A 19293-nucleotide genomic window follows, 5' to 3' on the forward strand; every position below is an offset into this window, starting at 1 on the left:
ATAGTAGAGTGCTTTGCCTCACAGACATTCATAAAACTAAATACTAATAGATGTATATCTGATTTTGTTTTGTTTCAGAATTTATTTTGGTTTTGGTTTTGCATGACCATGTGCTTTTGTGTAATATGGCTTCTTTGGGAACCAAAAATAACTGGCAGAGAAGACAGGACTTTAAGCCAACCAGAGGTGTTTCTTGGAATACAGAGGCAGAAATTATGACAATGAGAACTTGAGGCTAAGAACCATCTTGTCAGGGGCCTGCCAATTCCTTAAAACACTTACCACTGCCAATATATGTCACCTCTGTCTTTTCCAAGCTGAGCCTCAGCCAGCTGATTCTCTTTCAAGTCTCTACCTCCATGAGAAAGGCTTGTTCTCCGAAAGCACTCCCAGTGGCTTGAGCTGGAGTTATAGGTGCTTAGCACTTCTTACTCTGCAGCAGAGATGCTGCTTTTACCTAATATCCAGCTCTGTAGTGTAACAGAGGCTACTCCTTTCAGGTACATTAAGTTTAGCTATTTCAGTGTTACTAGACCATATGCTAACACAGGTCCTGTTCTCTGATAGTTGCATTCGGCTACCTTGCTGTTACTCTGTAGGTTAATAACAGAATTTTCATTTACAGTTGTGACTCAGGCCAGCCAGCAAGCCCAGAAATAACCATTTTAATGGACAACTTTATTCCTCAATAAAACATACACTTCCTGAAGAGCAGGAGCCACTTCTCTGAGTGTGAATATTCAGAACATTGTGCTGAGCCAAGCAAGTGCAGATGTCTTTGAAGTTTGCTGCTCACTTCCAGTAAGGCCCAGTTAGAAGCTTGCATAGCTTATTCATTGCTATTTACAACACACTGCACATTTCATAGTTTCATAGTTAGTAAGGTCAGAAGGGACCTGAGCAGATCATCGAGTCCGACCCCCTGCCATGGCAGGAAAGAGTACTGGGGTCAAACGACCCCAGCAAGGTGATTGTCAAGCCTTGTCTTAAAGACCTCCAGGGTAGGAGCCAGCACCACTTTGCTTGGAAGTTGGTTCCGTTTACTGTGCAGTAACTGAAATTACTGCATTTACTGTGCAGTACCTGAAATTACTGTGCAGTACAGGCATGTGTCTACATATACATGCCCGTAGTGTGCAGTAAATATGGCAGCTTATGCTGACCTGAGTGTAAATTTGATACCTGCATCATACAGGTATCAAATTTATGTGCAATTAGTTACCGCGCAGTAACACACGTGTAGATGTCTTACTGTGCAGTAACACTGTGTGTGTGGACTGACTTGGGATTTAGTCCCAAGTCAGTCCACACGCATCATTAATATCCTTTAACACCTGAATGTGTAGACATCAGCCTATTCCTGCTTACTACGCAGTAACTTACTGAGCAGTATATTTAAGCCGGTGTAAATGCATGTGTAGACATGTGCACTCTGTATCATATATATATATAATTTTCCAATGTATGGCAGCTCCAACAGCAGCTATGTTACCTGTGGAAGGTACAGCTGTAGGTGATGGCAGCAGGAAAGGTCAGAAGGGAAGACATGGTAACAAGATATGCTAGGCTAGAGAGGGTCAACAATTCACATGCTGTAGGTAGCATTCAGAACTGGAGCTTTGACATGCATTTTAAAGAGGCTTTGAAAGGAATGAGAAACTTATTCTAGTAATAGAAAAAGATTTGACTGGGGACAGGAATCATGAAGTGCCAGAGTACAGTGGAGAAAGTGAGGGTACAGGGAGAGGTGAGATCAGAGGTAAATGAAGCCTACACAGGGGAACGGCCTTGAAGACGTACAGCCGGATTTATTCTTGTGCTGGCACTAGCACTGGATTAGCGACTGAGAGGTAGCTTTTGCCTTCCTTATTCTAGGGCCTATCATGCTGCTGATGCAGGCTAAGGCAGTTCTAAGTCTCAAATGGCCCTTGCAGTTGTATAGGATGAGTTGTACACTGTGTTCTTCACATCACAACACAAACCTTAACTGTCATCTCATACTCAATACTGAAAAAACAGCAAGCTAAGCAATTGTTAGTGCCAGGATACTAAATAAAATCTGCATAATTTTACAAGGAGGAAGCAACTTTGACCATCTGAAACCTGAGATACTGCTCTTGCCTTTGTTTGAAGTAATTTGCATCATCACAGGACCTCACAACAGAGCTCAGAGACACCTTACCAGATAAGAAATGCCTGCCCAGAAGAGATCGCATCTATGTACTCCTATGTGAAATATGAAACACAATAACCAGAAGGAAATATGACTACATCCTGCTTACCAGCAAACAACTTCAAGGTAAACAGACTATTCCAACTTTTCTCTGAGCCTAATCTGCATATAAAATGAACTTTTTCAAACAGGAGATTTTACAACCTTCAATTCTCCTATGAAATATGAACTCTCATTTCCACCCGGGAGAACTTTTACAATCTTTTCTCTGATGCCCGATGAAGGGTGTTTGTGCCCGAAAGCCTGCAATTATTATTATTTTTTTCTGTAAATATCTGGTTAGTCTAATAAAAGATATCACCTCTACCACAAGTCCCGATTACTTTTTTGGATACAAAATAGACACATATGTTGATCCCACAGCCTCTACGTAAGCTGTTCTAAAGACACAGCTAGAGAAGTAGGGGTAAGAGAGGCTTTGTCTTCTGCCTAGAACACTAATCAAACTCCAGGATTCTCAGGAGTTGGGGAATGGTGTTCAGGTGTTTGTTATGCTGTCTATGAGTAAAGTGTGTGTGTGTGTGTGTCTGCATGCGCGCACGTGTGTTTCAGACTTATGGTGCAAGACCTGTGTTCTTAGTCTTCTCTGTTCCCTGAAGAGTTAAACTATAAACCAAGGTGCCTCCAACGGTAGAGCTCTGGGAAAAGTGTGCATAGGCATCTGGAGAAACTTGAAAATTCAGCATGGGTTTCAGGCCCCACAGTAGCTTGACTGTGGGGTCCTACACCCCCCCAAAAAAATCCCAGACAAGGATCCATACCTAATGAATGTGCTCTGGAGGCTAGAGCTAGAAATGTATCTGGATGCTTCCTGGTGGTTGGGTCCAACTCAGGACATTGGTGAGTACCCAGATGGGAAGTGTATTAAAGCAAGCATAATTTTTTAAATTGTAGAAAAAATTCTTAAACTGAATCAAATGCTGAATTTAAGTATGCTGCCAACATCTCTGTTCTCTGAGATAATGCATAATTGCATGTGTAAATGGCACACTGAGTGCAACCGTACTCTCCTGGGATATTGGTGGTTGTGTGCTGGTTACCAGTTCATATGTGTTATTGATATACCTGATGACCTCATACACCTGCAGTAGAGAAGGTTCATTTTGAACTTATGAACCCCTTATGCATAAGCATGATCTGTGTGGATGAGTAGTGTACGAAGAGCAAAAGATGGTATGTTGTGTTGGCTACATTCGAAACAGAGAGCAACACTGCTTCTTGCTTAGTGTTCAGTGTTGTACGTAAAAAATTTGGTTGCTCTTGTTGTTGTTGTTATGGTTTGTTGTTCATAATATACTTAATTATTACCCCTCTAACTTGTGTCCTTTGTGGTTTTGTGTGGTTTCCCCAATTATCATGAGCTAGGTGGGGTTGGGCTGTAGGCCTACGCTTAGTAAGAGTAGTCTGCCCATCACCTCTGGCAATTTCAGGATAATTAGATAACTGCTAATTGGTTGTCCTAATTGCCCTGTTGATTGCCCATTAGTACATGGTTGGTGGTTAGAGCTCCAAAGTGGGGAAAGAAATCAGAGAGAAACAAGTTCAAATGCCCTTTTGGTGATGGAGGCCTATAACATGGATCTCCTGATTCCCAAGTGAGTGAACACTACAGCAGGGGTGGGAAAAATAGGGCCCACGGGTGGCATCTGGAGTATTTCTGGGGGCAGGGGGAGGGACTTCTGGTGGCAAAGGTCAGGAGTTAGGGGGTGGGACTTCCAGTCACAAGATGGTAACCAGGGGGTGGGGCACTTGTCAAGGGGCGGGACTACCAATGCAGCCCTTGAGAGCTTGCCAAAACTCAGTAAATGGCCCTCTGCCTGAAATAATTGCCCGCCCCGTATTACAGCTAAAACACAAGACAGTCTTCTTCCTTCCCTACCTCCTCCACTCAGCTATTGGGCCTAGAACATGGGCGGGCCCTCCTTCTCCCCCTGCCTGATAGTCCTGGGTTTTTGCCCAGCTACAACTGCATATGCATCTACATAGTTTCCCAACCACTGTGTAGCCTATTGAGCATGCTCAGCATAGGTGCATATGCTTCTGTGTCCATGCTGCATGGGTAATAGAACTGCAAACTGTGTCTGAGTGCCAAAAAGACCACTTACAAGGCTAGAATATTGCTGTTTAGGTGCACACAGGGCAACAGAATTCTGCCCTATACTTGTGTTACTAAAACAGGTCAAGAACCTTGAAGTGGTTTAGTTGTAGATATCACAGATGACCCTGCAATGCATTTGTACCTCTCCCTTAGTAACTCAACAGGGATTGTTCCACAGTGACATTAAGCATGTGCATGACTAATCAGAGCAGTTTCCATGGGTTTGGATCTTTGGTTTGTTTCAGTATCACACAGAACTATCATTACTTCAGTGCTGTGAGATGCACTTCTTAAATAGACCCCCACAGCTCAACAGGTCACAAGGAAGTGGCCTCTGGCCACACCAAAATCACAAATACCCATTGGCAATCTACACTCACATACATGCTCTGTTCCAGGCAAGCAGTCAGTTGCCTTGACTGTAGCTGATGGCACTCAGCTAGCTCCACAGCATCTGCAAGTAATACTTGTTACTGCAAGTACTAAAGCAAGTACTAAATGACTGTGTAGTAACTGGCGTTACTGCTAAGTCCTGACACTGCACAGGTCTTTCCAAGCAACCTAGCGTCTCGTGTAGACACACCTGCTGACAGACAGAGTAGAGGAGGCCGTGTACCATATCATATTCTGACTCAGAAGCACCCATCTCAAGCGGCTTTTCAAGCCTCCATAAATAATCCCATTGCCTCACCTAACATTACCTCCCACTCCTCCAGCACTCCTACAATTCTTCCTCCTCATCATGTCCTCTCCATTAGAATCACAGAATCAATATTTGAGCTGAGACTTAACCAGTACCAAGTAGAGTGGTACTGTCACTTTTTGTGTCTTGCATAAAACTACAAACCACATTTGCTTTTTTTGACACACCACATTGTTCACTCACAATGAGTTTGAATCTCTGGAACTCTCAGCAGTGTCACTCCCTATCCCTTATTTTGTATTTGTGCATTTAGTTTTCCTTCTCTAGATGCAACAACCTACATTTGCTTTTGTTGAATTTCATTTTGTTTTTTGTATCCCTGCTATCAAGTTTATCAAGATGCTTTTGCATTCTAATTCCATCTCCCACTGTGTTTGCAACCCCTCAGTTTTGTGTCATCTGCAGATTTAAGAACATAAAAAGTGCTATACTGGGTCAGGCTTAACACTAGTCCATCTAGCCCAGTATCCTGTCTCCAACAGTGGCAAAAGTGGATACTATACAGGAAGAACATTGAACTGAATATATCTAGAGTGATTTATCCCCTATTAAATATTCTGCCTGGTATCCACCATTATAGGTTTAGAGATGCCAGGGAAGACATCTCTAAATGTTCTATTCAATACCCATTAATAGATCTATTATCCATGAATTTATCTAATGCCTTTTTGAACCTGGCTATGCTATCTGGCTCCATCACCTCCTGTGGCAATGAATTCCACACATTAACTACACGTTACATAAAAAGTATTTTGTCTTGTTACTTTTAAACCTGTCACCTACTAATTTCAGTGGGTTCCCCCTAATTCTAGTATTCTGGGACTTGGTGAATAACAGTTCCCTGTTCACTTGGTTCACAACCTTCATGATTTTATAGACCTCTATCATATCCCCCTTCAGCCTTCTCTTTTCCAAACTGAAGAGTCTTAGCTTTTTTAGTCTCTCTGACAACTGCTCCAGGCCACTGATCATTTTCGTTGCCCTTATCTGTACCTTTTCTAATTCCACTAAATCCTTTTTGAGATGTGAGGACCAGAACTGCACACAGTATTCAAGATGTGGGCATGTCATGGGTTTATAAGTTCTCTATTTTGTTTTCAATTCCATTTTTAATGATGCCCAACATTTTATTGGCTTTTTTTGTTTTTTACTGGTCACCACTGCACACTGAGCTGACAGTTTTAGAGGACTAAAATGACTTACAATGGGCATGTCTAAAGGTGCATTTAAGCGCAACTAAATTTAATGCACATTAAGCTAATGCACATTAAGCAATTTTTGGCATGTGTCTAGAGGTACAGGGACTTGGGACTAAAGTTAATTCACTTGCACAAAAATTAGTGCCAAGTCCCTGCAGCCCTGCCACGTGTCCCTATTGGCTGGGCAGACCTGGCACTAAAGTTAATGTTGGGTCACGTCTACACGTGTTAATGCACTTTAACTAATTACACCTAGATTTGATACCTGCATTTGCAGGTATCAAATTTAGGCACAATTAGCCTAATTTTGCAATTTTTAATGTGCATTAAGGGTGTGCACATGTAGATGCATGCCCATAATGCACATTAAATTAGGCTAATGTGCATTAACACATCCTATGTAGATGTGCCCAGTGACTCCAAGGTTTCTTTCCAGAGTCAAAACAGCTAGGTCAGAACTCAGGATTGTGTATGTACAGTTGAGGTTATTTTTCCCCATGTGCATTACCTTATACTTGTTGACACTAGAGTTCATCTGCCATTCTTTTGCCCACTCACTTAGCTTAGTGAGATCTTTCTGCAGATCCCCTCCATCAGCTGGGGACTTGGCTACCCAAAATAATTTGGTATCAACTGCAAACTTGAAGATTTCACTGTGCACCCTCATTTCTAGGACACTGATGAAAGCATTGAACCTAATTGGGCCCAGTATAGATCCTTGCAGGACCACACTTTTAACATCCCTCCATCTTCAAAAGCGACCATTTAGCTTTAACTTTTAACCCGCTCTCAATCCACAAAGGACCTTCCTGATGGCTAGAAAACGCTATTTATAGGTTTGTTTTTGGGAACTGGCTTGTAAGTAAAGTAGATATGCATTAGAACAATGGTCCAGGGCAACAGCAAGGGCTAATTGATTTCTAAAAGCCTGTTTGTGACAGTTTCCTTCAAGACCCACCCACTGCAGGCAAGGAACAAGCAGATACACAGGCTGGGAAACTGAAGATATGTACCACACTGTTCCATAACAGAGATAAGGGACTCTGCAGCATTGGCACCAGGTTACGGTGCCCAAGTGCAGAGCCCTTGGGTTTTCTGCTTTTGGTAGATGGACCAAATTAGGAGCAACTGGTAAAGCCCAAATTAGGATGTGTGCATGTGATGGGTTTGTGAAACAAAGGAATATGCTGACAGGACAGAAAGTGGACAGTATGATGACCACAGGGAGACCAATCAACGATGTCCAAGAGTGAAGAGTCATCAGAAGAGGAAAAAGAATACAAAAGGATGGATTTCAGAGCAGCAAAGTGTCCCTGAGAGGGGAATCTGAGGGTACTATGGACAGAGGGCATGCCACTAGTCCATCACACCCACCCCACTGGGGGGAACGGGTGGGGAGAGCTCGGCTTCCAACCTCCAGGCTGCTGACATCTGACATTCAAGAGAGAACCTCAAAGTAAAGCTCGCATACTGGCCAGATGTGCCTTGACTCTGTGAACCCTGGGACTGGTAGATATAGGACTGTTTGCATTATTCTTATCTGCTATCACTGTGGATTAATAAAATTTGCCTATTATTGAATATAAAGGTCATGGTCAGTCTGAGGGTTTGGGTTCGCCCAAAACAAAGTATCTGGATCATAAATAATCATATTTATTTCTGTGACTGTTGATTTTATTCTTTGTTATAGATTCTACCAACTTGCTAGGTATGAAAGTGAGACTCACTGGTCTGTAGTTCCCAGGATTGCCTCCAGGGCTCTTTTTGAAAGTGGTTGTTATATTGGCAACCCACCAGTTCTTTGGTCTGGATGCTGTCTGTAATGATAAGTTACATATTTGTAGAAGAAGTGCTGCAATTTCACCTTTGAGTTCCTTCAGAACTCTCGGGTGAATGCCATCTGGTCCTGGTGACTGTTTAGTATTTATTAACTTGTTCTAAAACTTCCTCTTTTGTCACTTCACTGTGGTTCGATGGCTAAAAAATACTATTTAGAGATTTGCTTTTAGGAATTGGCTTGTAGGTAAAGCAGATATTGCATTAGAACAATGGTCTGGGGGAATGGCAAGGGTTAATTGGTTTCTAAAAGCCTGTTTGTAACAAAGTTTCATGGTCTTAGCCTTCAAGGCAGACACTGGATCTGAGGCCAGTGGCCAAACAGGCTGGGAAATTTGTACAGTGTTCTCTGAAAACCTATAGCAAAGACAAGGGACTCTGCAGCATTGGCTAGGTCACAGTGACCAACTGCAGAGCCCCTTGGATTTCCAGTTTTGGTAGACATACCAAAATAGGAGGTTGGGGCATGTCCAAATTAAGACACCAGTAAATGACCAAATTAAGATGCATGCATGTGATGGGTTTGTTGGAATAAAGGAATATGCTGACAGAACAGAACATGGTCAATATGATGACCTCAGGAAAACCAATCAATGGTACCTGCAAATGAAGAATCATCAGAGGAGAAAGAATACAAAAGGAGGAATTTCAGAGCAATGGGTGGTCCCTGAAAAGGGAATGTGTGGTGACCATGGACAGAGGGTGCACCATCAGCTTGTCTCACCTACCCTATTGTGGGGGTGGGTCTCAGCCCTCAAACTCCAAGACTGCTGACATTCAAGAAAGAACCACAGGGTGAAGCTTGCATGCTGGCCATGGGGTGAAGCTCACACACCCCTGCAAACTGTAGAACTGATAGGTATAGGATGGGGGGGTTGCCTATTATTAAATGGAAGAAGTTGTGGTCGGTCTGAGGGTTTGGGTCCACCTGGAATAAGGTATCTGGGTTATAAATCCATTGCCAACATGTTCCAACTCTTCAGACCCATCTACTCAAAAGGATTGATTTGGCATAGGAATTTCCCAAGTATCTTCTGCAGTAAACACTGATGCAAAGAATTTATTTAGCTTCTCTGCTATGGCCTTAACATCCCTAAGTGCACCTTTTATACCTTGGTCATCTAATGGTCCTAGCAATTCTCTAGTTTTCTTTCTGATTCTGATATATATTTTAAAGTTTTTATTATTAATTTTAGCACCTTCTGCTAGATGCTCCTCAACCTCTTTTTTGCCCTGCCTTATTTTGCTTTTATACTTGACCTGGTAGAGTTTGTAGGCTTTCCTGTTTTCCTTATTTGGGCATGCCTTCCATTTCCTGAAGGATGCCTTTTGCCCTGAATGGCCTCCTTAACTTTCCTATTAAACCATGCAGAGCTTTTACTGCACCACTTTGTATCCTTTTTCATTTGTGATATACACTTTTTCTAAGCCTCTAATAAGCTATTTTTAAACAGCTTCAAAGCTGCAGGTCTTTTATATTTTTTATTGCTCTTTTAAACTTCTTTTGAACTTTCTCATTTTTGTGTGATTTCCCTCCCTAAAGTTGTATGTTAGCATGGTAGACTTTTTTTGGCTTTATCTCTCTCATTAGAATATTAAATGTGATTATGTTACGGTTGTTATTACAGAGTAACTCACCAACAGATACCTCTTTAACCATGTCCTGTGTGTTACTTAGGATTAGGACTAAAATCGCTTCTCCTCTTTGGGTTCCAAAATGAGTTATTCTAGAAAGCAGTCATTTATCATATCCAGAAATTTTATCTCCACATCTTACCCTTATGAGATGTTTACCAGTCTCTCTGATGATAGACAAAGTCGCCCATTATCATTGGTTGTCCCATTTTAGCAGCTCCTCTAATCTTTCCTGAGCATTTCGTATCACTTTCACTTTCCTGATCAGGTGGTTGGTAGTACAATTCTAATACCATATTTTTTTTATTTAAGTACAGAATTTATACCCATAGGAATATTATGGTAGTTTTCCTTTCAGGTAAGGTTCTCATGCTGTTACTATCTATATTAACCTTAACATACACTCTTCCACCTGCAGATCCCACTCTATCATTCCTATATAGTCTGTAACCTGTAGGCGTGTCTATGCATTGCCATACAGCAACACTGCTATGGTGCCATGCTTTAGTACTTCCTTTCAGAATTATGCCACCATATTTGGAAGTATGTCACTATGTCACTGTAGTGGCATGCTATAAGCAGGGAGCGTGCTGCTACCGTGATGTAGCAAGTGATTACATATAAATCTGCATGATTGCTATGTTGCCATAGTGCATCATACAGTGATGTAGGGAGACGTGTAGATACGACCTGTTAGAACAGTATTCCACTGATTACTGTTCTTCCACCAAACCTCTAAGATGTCTATTGTATCAAAATCATCATTTAATACCATGCAGTCTAGTTCACCCATCTTATTTTTAGGCTTCTGCCATTTGCGTAGAAGCACTTATACATTTTATCTTTGCTCAGGTGCTTATTTCTGTTCATGATATTTGTTTTGAATTCTTGATATTCTGACTTATCTTGACTATTACCTACAATTACACTTCTTATCTCTCTAATATCCTCCTGAAGAGAGGAATCTCTGTTTTTATCCATCCAAGTCATTAATAAAAATGTTAAATAGCACCATTATTAACAAAAACGTTAAACAGCAGCAAACTCAGAACAGATCTTTGTGGAATCCCACTTGAGATCTCCTGCTATTATTTGCTTGCAGTTATTCAGCTGATGACGTGTCCATCTAATATTACTTAGTCTAATCCACCTCCCTCCAGATTACATATAGGAATGTCTTATGAGACTTTGATAAATATATTACTAATTTCAAGTATTTTATGCCCATTTCAATCCCTTCATCCAACAAACTAGTCAACCTGTTAAAAAAGGAAATCAAAATGATTTGGTATATTTTTGTTCTAAACAAAACCATGCTGATTGCTAATGATCACTCTCTTTGCAGATGTTTATCAATCTACCATTTTATAATTCATGCTAGGAGGTTCCCAGGTATTCAGGTCAGGTTGATCAGTCTTTAATTCCTGTGTCCTACCTCTTGAAGCAGAGCACTATGTTAATCATTCTCCAGTTGTCTGGAATCCTGAAAACATTATTTCCACTAGCTCCAAGATTTCTTCAGTTAGTTCTTTCAGTAACTTTTGATGAATTTCATCCTCCCCTGCTTTCTTAAATTCATTTTGCAGAGACTAACACACACTATATTTTTCAGGAACATCAACCCTTCCTATTCTTTGCTTATACTAATTTTGTTAGCTGTCAGGTTGCATTTTATTTTTTGTAAATCAGTCAAATCCAGGGTAAAATTACCCCTTGAAAAATTTGCAGCAGCTTTATTGTGTGGGAAATTTACTACATGGAACATATGCATCCACTTCCCTACTCGATTTAATTTGGGGTAGCACTTTCTCAGTGCAAATCAGTTCCACACTGGGCATGTCTACACGAGATGCTTTGCTGTGAAGTAGCATAGTTTACTGCGCAGTAAGCATGTGTGTCTATACATGCAGATACTATATAGTTAACTTAACTAATACCAAGTAAATTCACTACCTGCAAATGCAAGCAGCAAACTTACTTGCAAGTAGTTACTGCGCAGTAGTGCTCCTATAGATACCTGACCAGGAGCAAATCTGTTCCTGGACAGCCAGCTACCAAGGCATGAGAGATTGCTCTCTGCTCCCAGGAGCTGCCTGCTGCTGGGGCAGGCTCTGCCACTGGAGTTCAGACAGGGACTAGGTCTCTCTGGTCTGGGAGCAAGGAGCTCCAAGCCCCCAGCTCTGAGATCATGATCAGGGAGCAGTGGCTGGGAGATCTTCATCTCCCAGCCTCTGCTTTGCCATCACAATTGGAGAGCAGGAGGCTGGGAGATCATTATCTTCCAAAGCCAGCTCCACAGTGGTGGGGCAGTGCTGGGAGATCCTTATCTCCCAGTGCCAGCTTCACAGTCACAGGGCTTGGGCTGGGCAATCCTTATTTCCCAGCACCCGCTCCATGGTCCTGGAACTTGGGCTGGAAGATCCTTATCTCCCAGCCTGAGCCCCATAACAACAGACCTGGTGCTGGGAGATAAGAATTCACAGAGCTGGGTGGGGAACAAGCTCCCCAGCCTGTTTCCCACACAGCTCCATATTCACAGAGCTGAGCAGGGAACAAACTCTCCAGCCTGTTCCCCACCCAGCTCCATGCTCACAGAGCTGAGAGGGGAACAGGCTTTCTAGCCCCCACCCTGTGATCATGGAGCAAGGGCAGGTCCCAGACCCACACCTCAATCAGGCGATCAAGGCCTGGGGCTTGAAAAGAGCTGCAATGGTGGGGTGGTCCCAGCCCGCTGCCCCATCAGCTGGTGGGGCAGCTAGTAGTAAGCCCCCAGCTGAGTGGGGAATCCCAGCCCAGCCTCCAGCTTGCTGCTAGCTGTCCCACCAACAGGTCAGGGTAGGGGGCTGGGACTTGACCCTCCCCTGCAGCTTTTTCCAAGTCCCCTTCTCTGATCAGGGGGCTGGGACCGGGAGCTCCCTGCTGTGAGGGCAGGGGGACATTGTCCCCACCCTGATGGCAGGCAGCGCCCCCTGCCCCCCTTGGGGGACAGGGAGCAATGTCCCAGCTCTGGCCAGGAGACAGCTTTCTCTTGGACCAATGCTCTATGCCAGCCTGTGGACTAGCACTCAGGGGGAGCCTTGAGCTCCCCCCTTGTGGTTGCAGGGGCCCACTGCAGTGCCTCAGGAAGTGGGAGTAGTTTGCTGCTACATGCAGCAAATCTCTCCCACATCCCTGCATGTGTTGATGCCTGCCCAGAAGCATTTACTCACAAGTAGTTTACTCACAAGTAAAATGATCTTGGATCAAATGCATGTCTGGATGCATCTCCTGTGTAGTTTTCAGGCACTGTAACATCATCCACTGCAGGCAGCCAAGTTAGGAGAGCTAGCCACAGGCCCACTTCTTACAACAGAATAAAATCAGGGGAGGAGTGGAAATTTCTCCATAATAATTGTGCTGTGTATCTTCACTCATGGTTAAACAATGTATTAAAAGATTTCCTAGCATGAGTTTCCTGACCTTTAGTCAAATGCTCCCTGGCCTCAACAGATAAATTTACAAGATGCATCTGTACAGGGGGATAGTTAAGGTTATATATGAATTAGCATATGAATTATATATAGATTCTTAACTGGTGTTCTTAGGTTTGCATGAGTTTGTGGTTTATTTTTCCTCTTGGTAGCTAATTTTTGTAAGTGAATATTTCTTTAGAAAATGGCTGAAACACATTTACTTTGACTGGCTTTCCTGACACCAGTGGGAGACATGGGAATGTAATGCAGAACAGAATTTGCAATGTGAGTTGTAATGGTGTCTCACAGAACAGGCATTTCTTGACATTGTTCCTGCCCTCAGCCCATTTCTCATGAACACAGAAGTGGAGGCTAGAAGCAAAACAATGCTATTCATCCTTGGAAGGTAGAATGGGATCTCCATGGAGGCAGTCAAACTGAAAGCTCCCAAAGGGATATATGCCAGCCACCCCTTTCTGCAAACCAGTATTTCCAAAGCTGAGGAGGCACAAACTACAAGAAACATTTCAGTTTGGAACTACAGCAAATACCTAGCCACTTTGCAGATATCATTATAGGAACAGTTTAGCCCTATTTTATAAGAATCTCTTCCTGGCCTAACTTGAGGGCAAATGATATGAAATCCAGTGATAAATCAAACACAATTAGAATATTTGTTTTTACTAATGGGCTTATTTTTTCATTTTTCCTCCTGATATTTATAAGCACATTTCTGATATACCTAAACATTATGGCAGCTTTAACGTGTTCTGCTCCTTGTCTTTTTCTGTACACATTAAATTCTTATTTTGTTGCCTTTACTTCTTCTGTTTACAGCACGTGGTTATTTTTAGACATCTCATCCTTGAGAAAGTCCCTAATGAACCCACATTAGGCTTTTCTTGTTCCTTATTCACTCTTTTTTTTCAGAGGCAATTTAGACTATTGCATATTAATCATGAGACCTATTAGAACTCCCCAGTCTTCTCTCAGGCTGGTGCATTTTAACACTTTCTTCATTCACACCCAACTCACTAAATTTCTTGTGTCCCCATAATTTGCTTTCCTACAAAATTATTGCTTTATATTACTATTTCTGTAGCGGTAAATGGTGACAATGAGGGGATTGTTTATGGTTCCTTTTACCTTGTCACCTTCCCCCTATCAGGTATGTTCTACCATCTTAAACTGCCTCTTAGATAGGTCTACCTAGTCAAAAGAAATTGTAATCCATCTAAGGAACTTCACTTTGAAAATAGATGAAATTCAGAGAAGATCTTTCTAAACCTGAGGAAGTGAAAAGTAACTTGCACATCAAAAGGACAGCAAGGAGTGCTACAGGAAATGCAGTAACCTGGATGGTGTAAAACTGTGCTGCCTCCTGGGCATGTACCTTAGTTGGATTTTGACTCTTTCAAAAACCAGTTACAGAACAAGAAAATATACACAAACTGGATTGTGTTAAATATGGTTTAAATAGAAACTATGGATTAGCTTCAGTGACCCCCCTGTTCCTCTAAGTTCTTTGCCTGTTTGCCTCTCCTACCACTGGCTGTTCCCCCCTAACCTGGCCTCCACACCTTTTATATTTAAATCACTTTCTCCATTTTATACACTGCCCTGTGCACTTCCTTTTACAGCATCTGATGAAGTGAACTCCAGCTAAGGAAAGCTTATGCTATATATTAGGGGTGCACCAATAGGGATTTTTGAGGCCAATACCAATATCTGATATTTAAGGAGGCATATTGGCTGATACCGATCTGATATCCAATACACTGCCTGCAGTAGGTAAGTCTGGTGTGATAGGAGAAGGGGCGGGGGGATGGGGAAGGGAAGGGGCATGGTGGGGGGCAGATCAAGGCCCTGCTGTGAGAGAGGGAGGCAGGAGCTGGGGCAGGGGCAAACATTGCCCAGTAGGAGAGGGTGGGCCTGGGATGAAGCTGCAGCTCGTGTGGCAGGTGCAGGATAGAGCAGGGATCATTTGGAGGCCACAGGAGGAGACAGGGGTGGCTGCCACCACTGACTCATCCACTGGCTCCCGCTGCTGCTGCTGTCACTTGTCCAGAAGGCCACGGGGGGGAGGGGGGGAGGGGCAGGCCTGGATCTGAACTGGGAGAAGGGGGATATGAGGGGGTTATGGCAAATTTCAGGGTGGCTGCAGTGCGTCATGTAGCCCCCTCCCAGCAGCACCACCCTCCATCCCATGACCCACCTGGCCCAGGCTCTGCTGGGAACAGCCCTGGCCACAGTCCACCCCATGCAGATCTGGGGCCTGTTCCTGGTGGAGCCTGGGCCAGGTGGGGTGTGAGACGGAGGGCGGTGCTGCTGGGAGGGGGCTATGAGGGGGCTGCAACCACCACAAAATTCACGATAACCCCTTCATATCCCCCTGCTCCCAGTGGCACTGGTGCCTGCCCTGTGCCCCACCCAGGTGGCCCAGGCTCCATGGTGAACAGCCATCACCCCAGCCTGCCCTACCTGGTGTAGATCCGGGGGTATCCCCCCCGCCCCCGCCCCATGCCCTCCTGAATGAGTGACAGCAGCAGCAGCAGGAGTCGGTGGATGAGCTGTGCGCACTGGTGGGAGCCGCCTGCACCTCCCCTGCACCCCCTGGACAAAACCTGCTCCATCCTTTGCCCCTGGATGAGCTGAGGCTTCCTACCCTATCCACCCACCCTGACTGGGCAGCGCTTGCCCCTACTCCAGTTCCAGCCTCTGCCTGCCTCCCTCCCTCCCAACAAGGCCTTGATCTGCCCCCTCCATGCCCTTTCCCTTCCCCCTGCCAGACTTACCAGCTGGGGGCAGCTATCTATGCTGCGAGCTGTGTCTTCACTGCCTACATGCTGTGCTGCTGCTGCACACAGTACAGGCATTTATTGGCCCAATTATCAGTCACTTAAGGCTGATATCTGATATAGTTAATTTTCTTTATATCAATACCAATCCAATATGGGACTGATGTATCTATTATAATTATCTCTTTGCTTCCATCCATTGGACCACAGCCACTTCATATTGAGCTGTACCCAGTGTCAGATGTTCCCACCATATCAGATAGGATTCTGTGAACTCCTCGCAACTTTCTACGTCTATGTTGAATGACTTCATAGCAGTACTGCCATAGAGGTTGACCCTGCTTTCTAGAGCCATCTTGAACCTTACAATAAAAAATATTCTTAGGGCTGTGCAAAATTTCAGCAGCTGTTTCATTTTGGAGGTGTTTCAGCCTTTTTTGACACCCGAAACACCAAATCTGAAATGAAACAGAAGGCTCTGAAACAAAAGATAACCCCCTTATTCACCATCCAGCACAGGGTGTGAAGGGCCTGCAGCAAGGCGGTAGCCTTAGACTTCAAGAGGGCCAACTTCAATGAGTTGAGATTAGTGGGAGAGGTGCTGGGGTTCTCGAGAGCAGGGGAACTCAGTGCCCAAGATGAGTGGTCGTTCATTAAGGAGACAATACTCAGGGCCCAAGGGGTGACCATCCCAACAAGATGCAAGGAGGGCAGGAGTGCTCAAAAGCCTCCCTGGCTCACCAAGGGTGTACAGGAATGCCTGATTGCCAAAAAGGCGGTGTACAACTGGTGGAAGGGGGTGCTATCTCCAAAGAGGAGTATACCTGTCACGGAGGCACTGGGGTGCTCCGTGCCTGAGATGAAGAAGAGGTGAGCTGCCAGTCACCAGGGCAGCTCAGGTGAGGGTTGTCAGAGCTGCCAATCATCAGGGCAGGGCAGCTGTGGGTTGCCAGGCCAACCAGCCGGTCAGGTGACCGGAAGGGGGCAGGGCCGGGCCCTTTATAACAACTGAGGCCTGGGCCCAGGAGCTGCAGCCGCAGCCGCAGCTTGAATTGGTAGTGGCAGCCTTGTGGTGCTGACTGGCTGCAATGATGCTGGGGATGAGAGCCCCTTGACGAAAGTAGGGTTGGAGGCCCTGGTGGGGGCTCAGTGTTTGTGTTGTGAGCAGGAGGCTCTGTGTTTTGTGTTGAAGCCAGGTGGCTTGCGTTGTGCTACAGTTACACCGGAGGACCGGGTGAGGCTGTAGGGGAGTGAGGAGGCCTCACAGGGATTCCCCAGCAGCTTGGGGGTTCCCAGTGCCCATTAGGGGCACAGTGCCACAGCGGGCACAGTATAAGGAGTGCCAGGGGGGTGCTCGCTGTGTGGGGGTTGTAGCCCCAGCTGCGAGAGGCATGGCACAGGCCCTAGAGTGGGGCGGCAGGCACGAGAGGCATGGCACAGGCCCTAGAGTGGGGCGGCGGGCGCGAGAGGCGTGGCACAGACCCTAGAGTGTGGCGGCGGGCGCGAGAGGCACAGCACAGGCCCCAGAGTGGGGCAGGCTCTGATTGATAAAGACCCAGTAGGGTCGGGGAGGCCAGGTAAGGCTCCGGCCGCCTGAGCCCAACCGGTAGTCTTGGCAAAGATCCAAGAAAGAGTCAAGGGGGCCAGGCACGGCTATGGCCACCTGAGCCCCAAGAGCGGGAAACGCGTAGCGCGAGAGGCGCGGTATAGGCCCCAGAGTGGGCGAGGCCCCAGAGGGGGCAAAGCACGAGAGGCGCGGTATAGGCCCCAGAGTGGGCGAGGCCCCAGAGGGGGCGAAGCGCGAGAGGCGCGGTATAGGCCCCAGAGTGGGCAGCAGGCACGGCGACGACGAGCCAGGCCCAGGGGTGCCGGTAGGAGCCGGACAGTGGAGAGACAGGTCTGGGGCGCCGGTAACAGGCCGGTGGGTAGAAGCCCGGCCCAGGGGGTGCCAGGTGGGCGACGAGCCCAGGGTGCTAGAGAGAGAGCACCTGAGGGGCAGGGGACTGTACAACGTCCCATGAAACAGCTGCGAGGCTTGGGGCGTGCTAACGGGGAGGTTTGGAGGCACGCATACCCCTTAAGGGAGGGGCGCACAGAGGCACCCCATTTGGAGTAGGGGCAAGAACACACTTACTGTTCACTAGGGGAACAAAGGCAGCCTCCTATTTAACCTATTAAACAGCAAAGTCGTGGCGGGCGAGATTCTGAGGGTGCTGAGTCCACCCTAACATGACAGTAGGGGGCACTAGGGAGTTCACGGCCGCTCCTAGGCGCCACTCCCTCACAATACCTCCTCTGCTCAGGCCTGTAGGGGGGCTGTCAGGAAAGCTAAGGTGGACATAGAGCTAGGACTAGCATCCAAAATCAATAATAATAAAAAGTCCTTTTTCAAATATATAGGGATGATGAAGAAAGCACCGGGAAATGTGGGGCCCCTGCAAGATTCTCTGGGCAATCTGGTGGTTGCACCAGAGGAGAAGGCAGGCCTCTTTAACCAGTTCTTCACCTCCGTTTTCCTGTGCATGGAACGGGACTTCCCCACTGTGATGCAAGACAGACTCAAGGGGAACGCCTCTGGACCTCAGGTTGGGGAGGACCGGGTTGGAGAGCTTCTGGAGGGGCTGGACACGTTCAAATCAGTGGGTCCAAATGCTCTCCACTCCAGGGTGTTGGGGGAGCTAGCAGGGGTTATTGCAGGGCCTTTGGCACAGCTTTATGAGCACTCATAGTGCTCGGGCCAGGTGCCAGATGATTGGAAGATAACCGACATGATCCCCATCTTTAAAAAAGGGAGGAGGGAAGACCTGGGCAACTATAGGCCTGTTAGTCTTACCTCAATCCTAGGGAAACTCTTTGAGAAGATCATCAAGGAGCACATCTGTGATGGGCTGGCTTCAGGGATGATGCTCAAGGGCAACCAGCACAGTTTCATTAGGAGCAGGTCATGTCAGACCAACCTGATTGCCTTTTATGGTCAGGTCACAAAAGCATTGGATGCAGGTGTCACCGTGGATGTAGTCTTTCTGGACTTCAGCAAGGCCTTTGACACCATATCCTACCCCATCCTCATTAAAAAACTAGGTGACTGTGGCATTGGTGCCTACACAGTCAGATGGATTGCAGATTGGCTGAAGGGTCGTACTCAGAAGGTGGTGGTGGACGGGTCATATTTGACCTGGGGAGAAACGGGCAGCAGAGTCCCCCAGGGCTTGGTCCTTGGGTCCGCGCTGTTCAATTTCTTTATCAGCAATTTGGACGATGGGGTGAAAAGCAACCTGTTTAAATTTGCTGATGATACCAAAATTTGGGGTGAGGTGAGCACGCTAGTAGGGAGGGAAA

The 19293-nt window shown here is 45.7% G+C and overlaps 1 protein-coding gene and 1 long non-coding RNA gene across 2 annotated transcripts in view; one reads left to right on the top strand and one right to left on the bottom strand.

Annotated features, from left to right (window-relative positions):
* The window catches only part of BSN (bassoon presynaptic cytomatrix protein), a 454766-nt gene that overhangs the window by 243630 nt on the left and 191843 nt on the right, over positions 1 to 19293 (bottom strand). The gene's annotated exons all lie outside the window — the stretch shown is intronic.
* On the top strand, positions 3400 to 14986 carry LOC109318329. The gene is made up of 3 exons (XR_002103230.1): positions 3400 to 3410; positions 3467 to 3474; positions 14846 to 14986. It is a non-coding gene; the product is annotated as an uncharacterized LOC109318329 (long non-coding RNA).

This window comes from Crocodylus porosus, unplaced genomic scaffold, assembly GCF_001723895.1.
Source record: "Crocodylus porosus isolate Cpor-Errol unplaced genomic scaffold, CroPor_comp1, whole genome shotgun sequence".
NCBI lineage: Eukaryota > Metazoa > Chordata > Crocodylia > Crocodylidae > Crocodylus > Crocodylus porosus.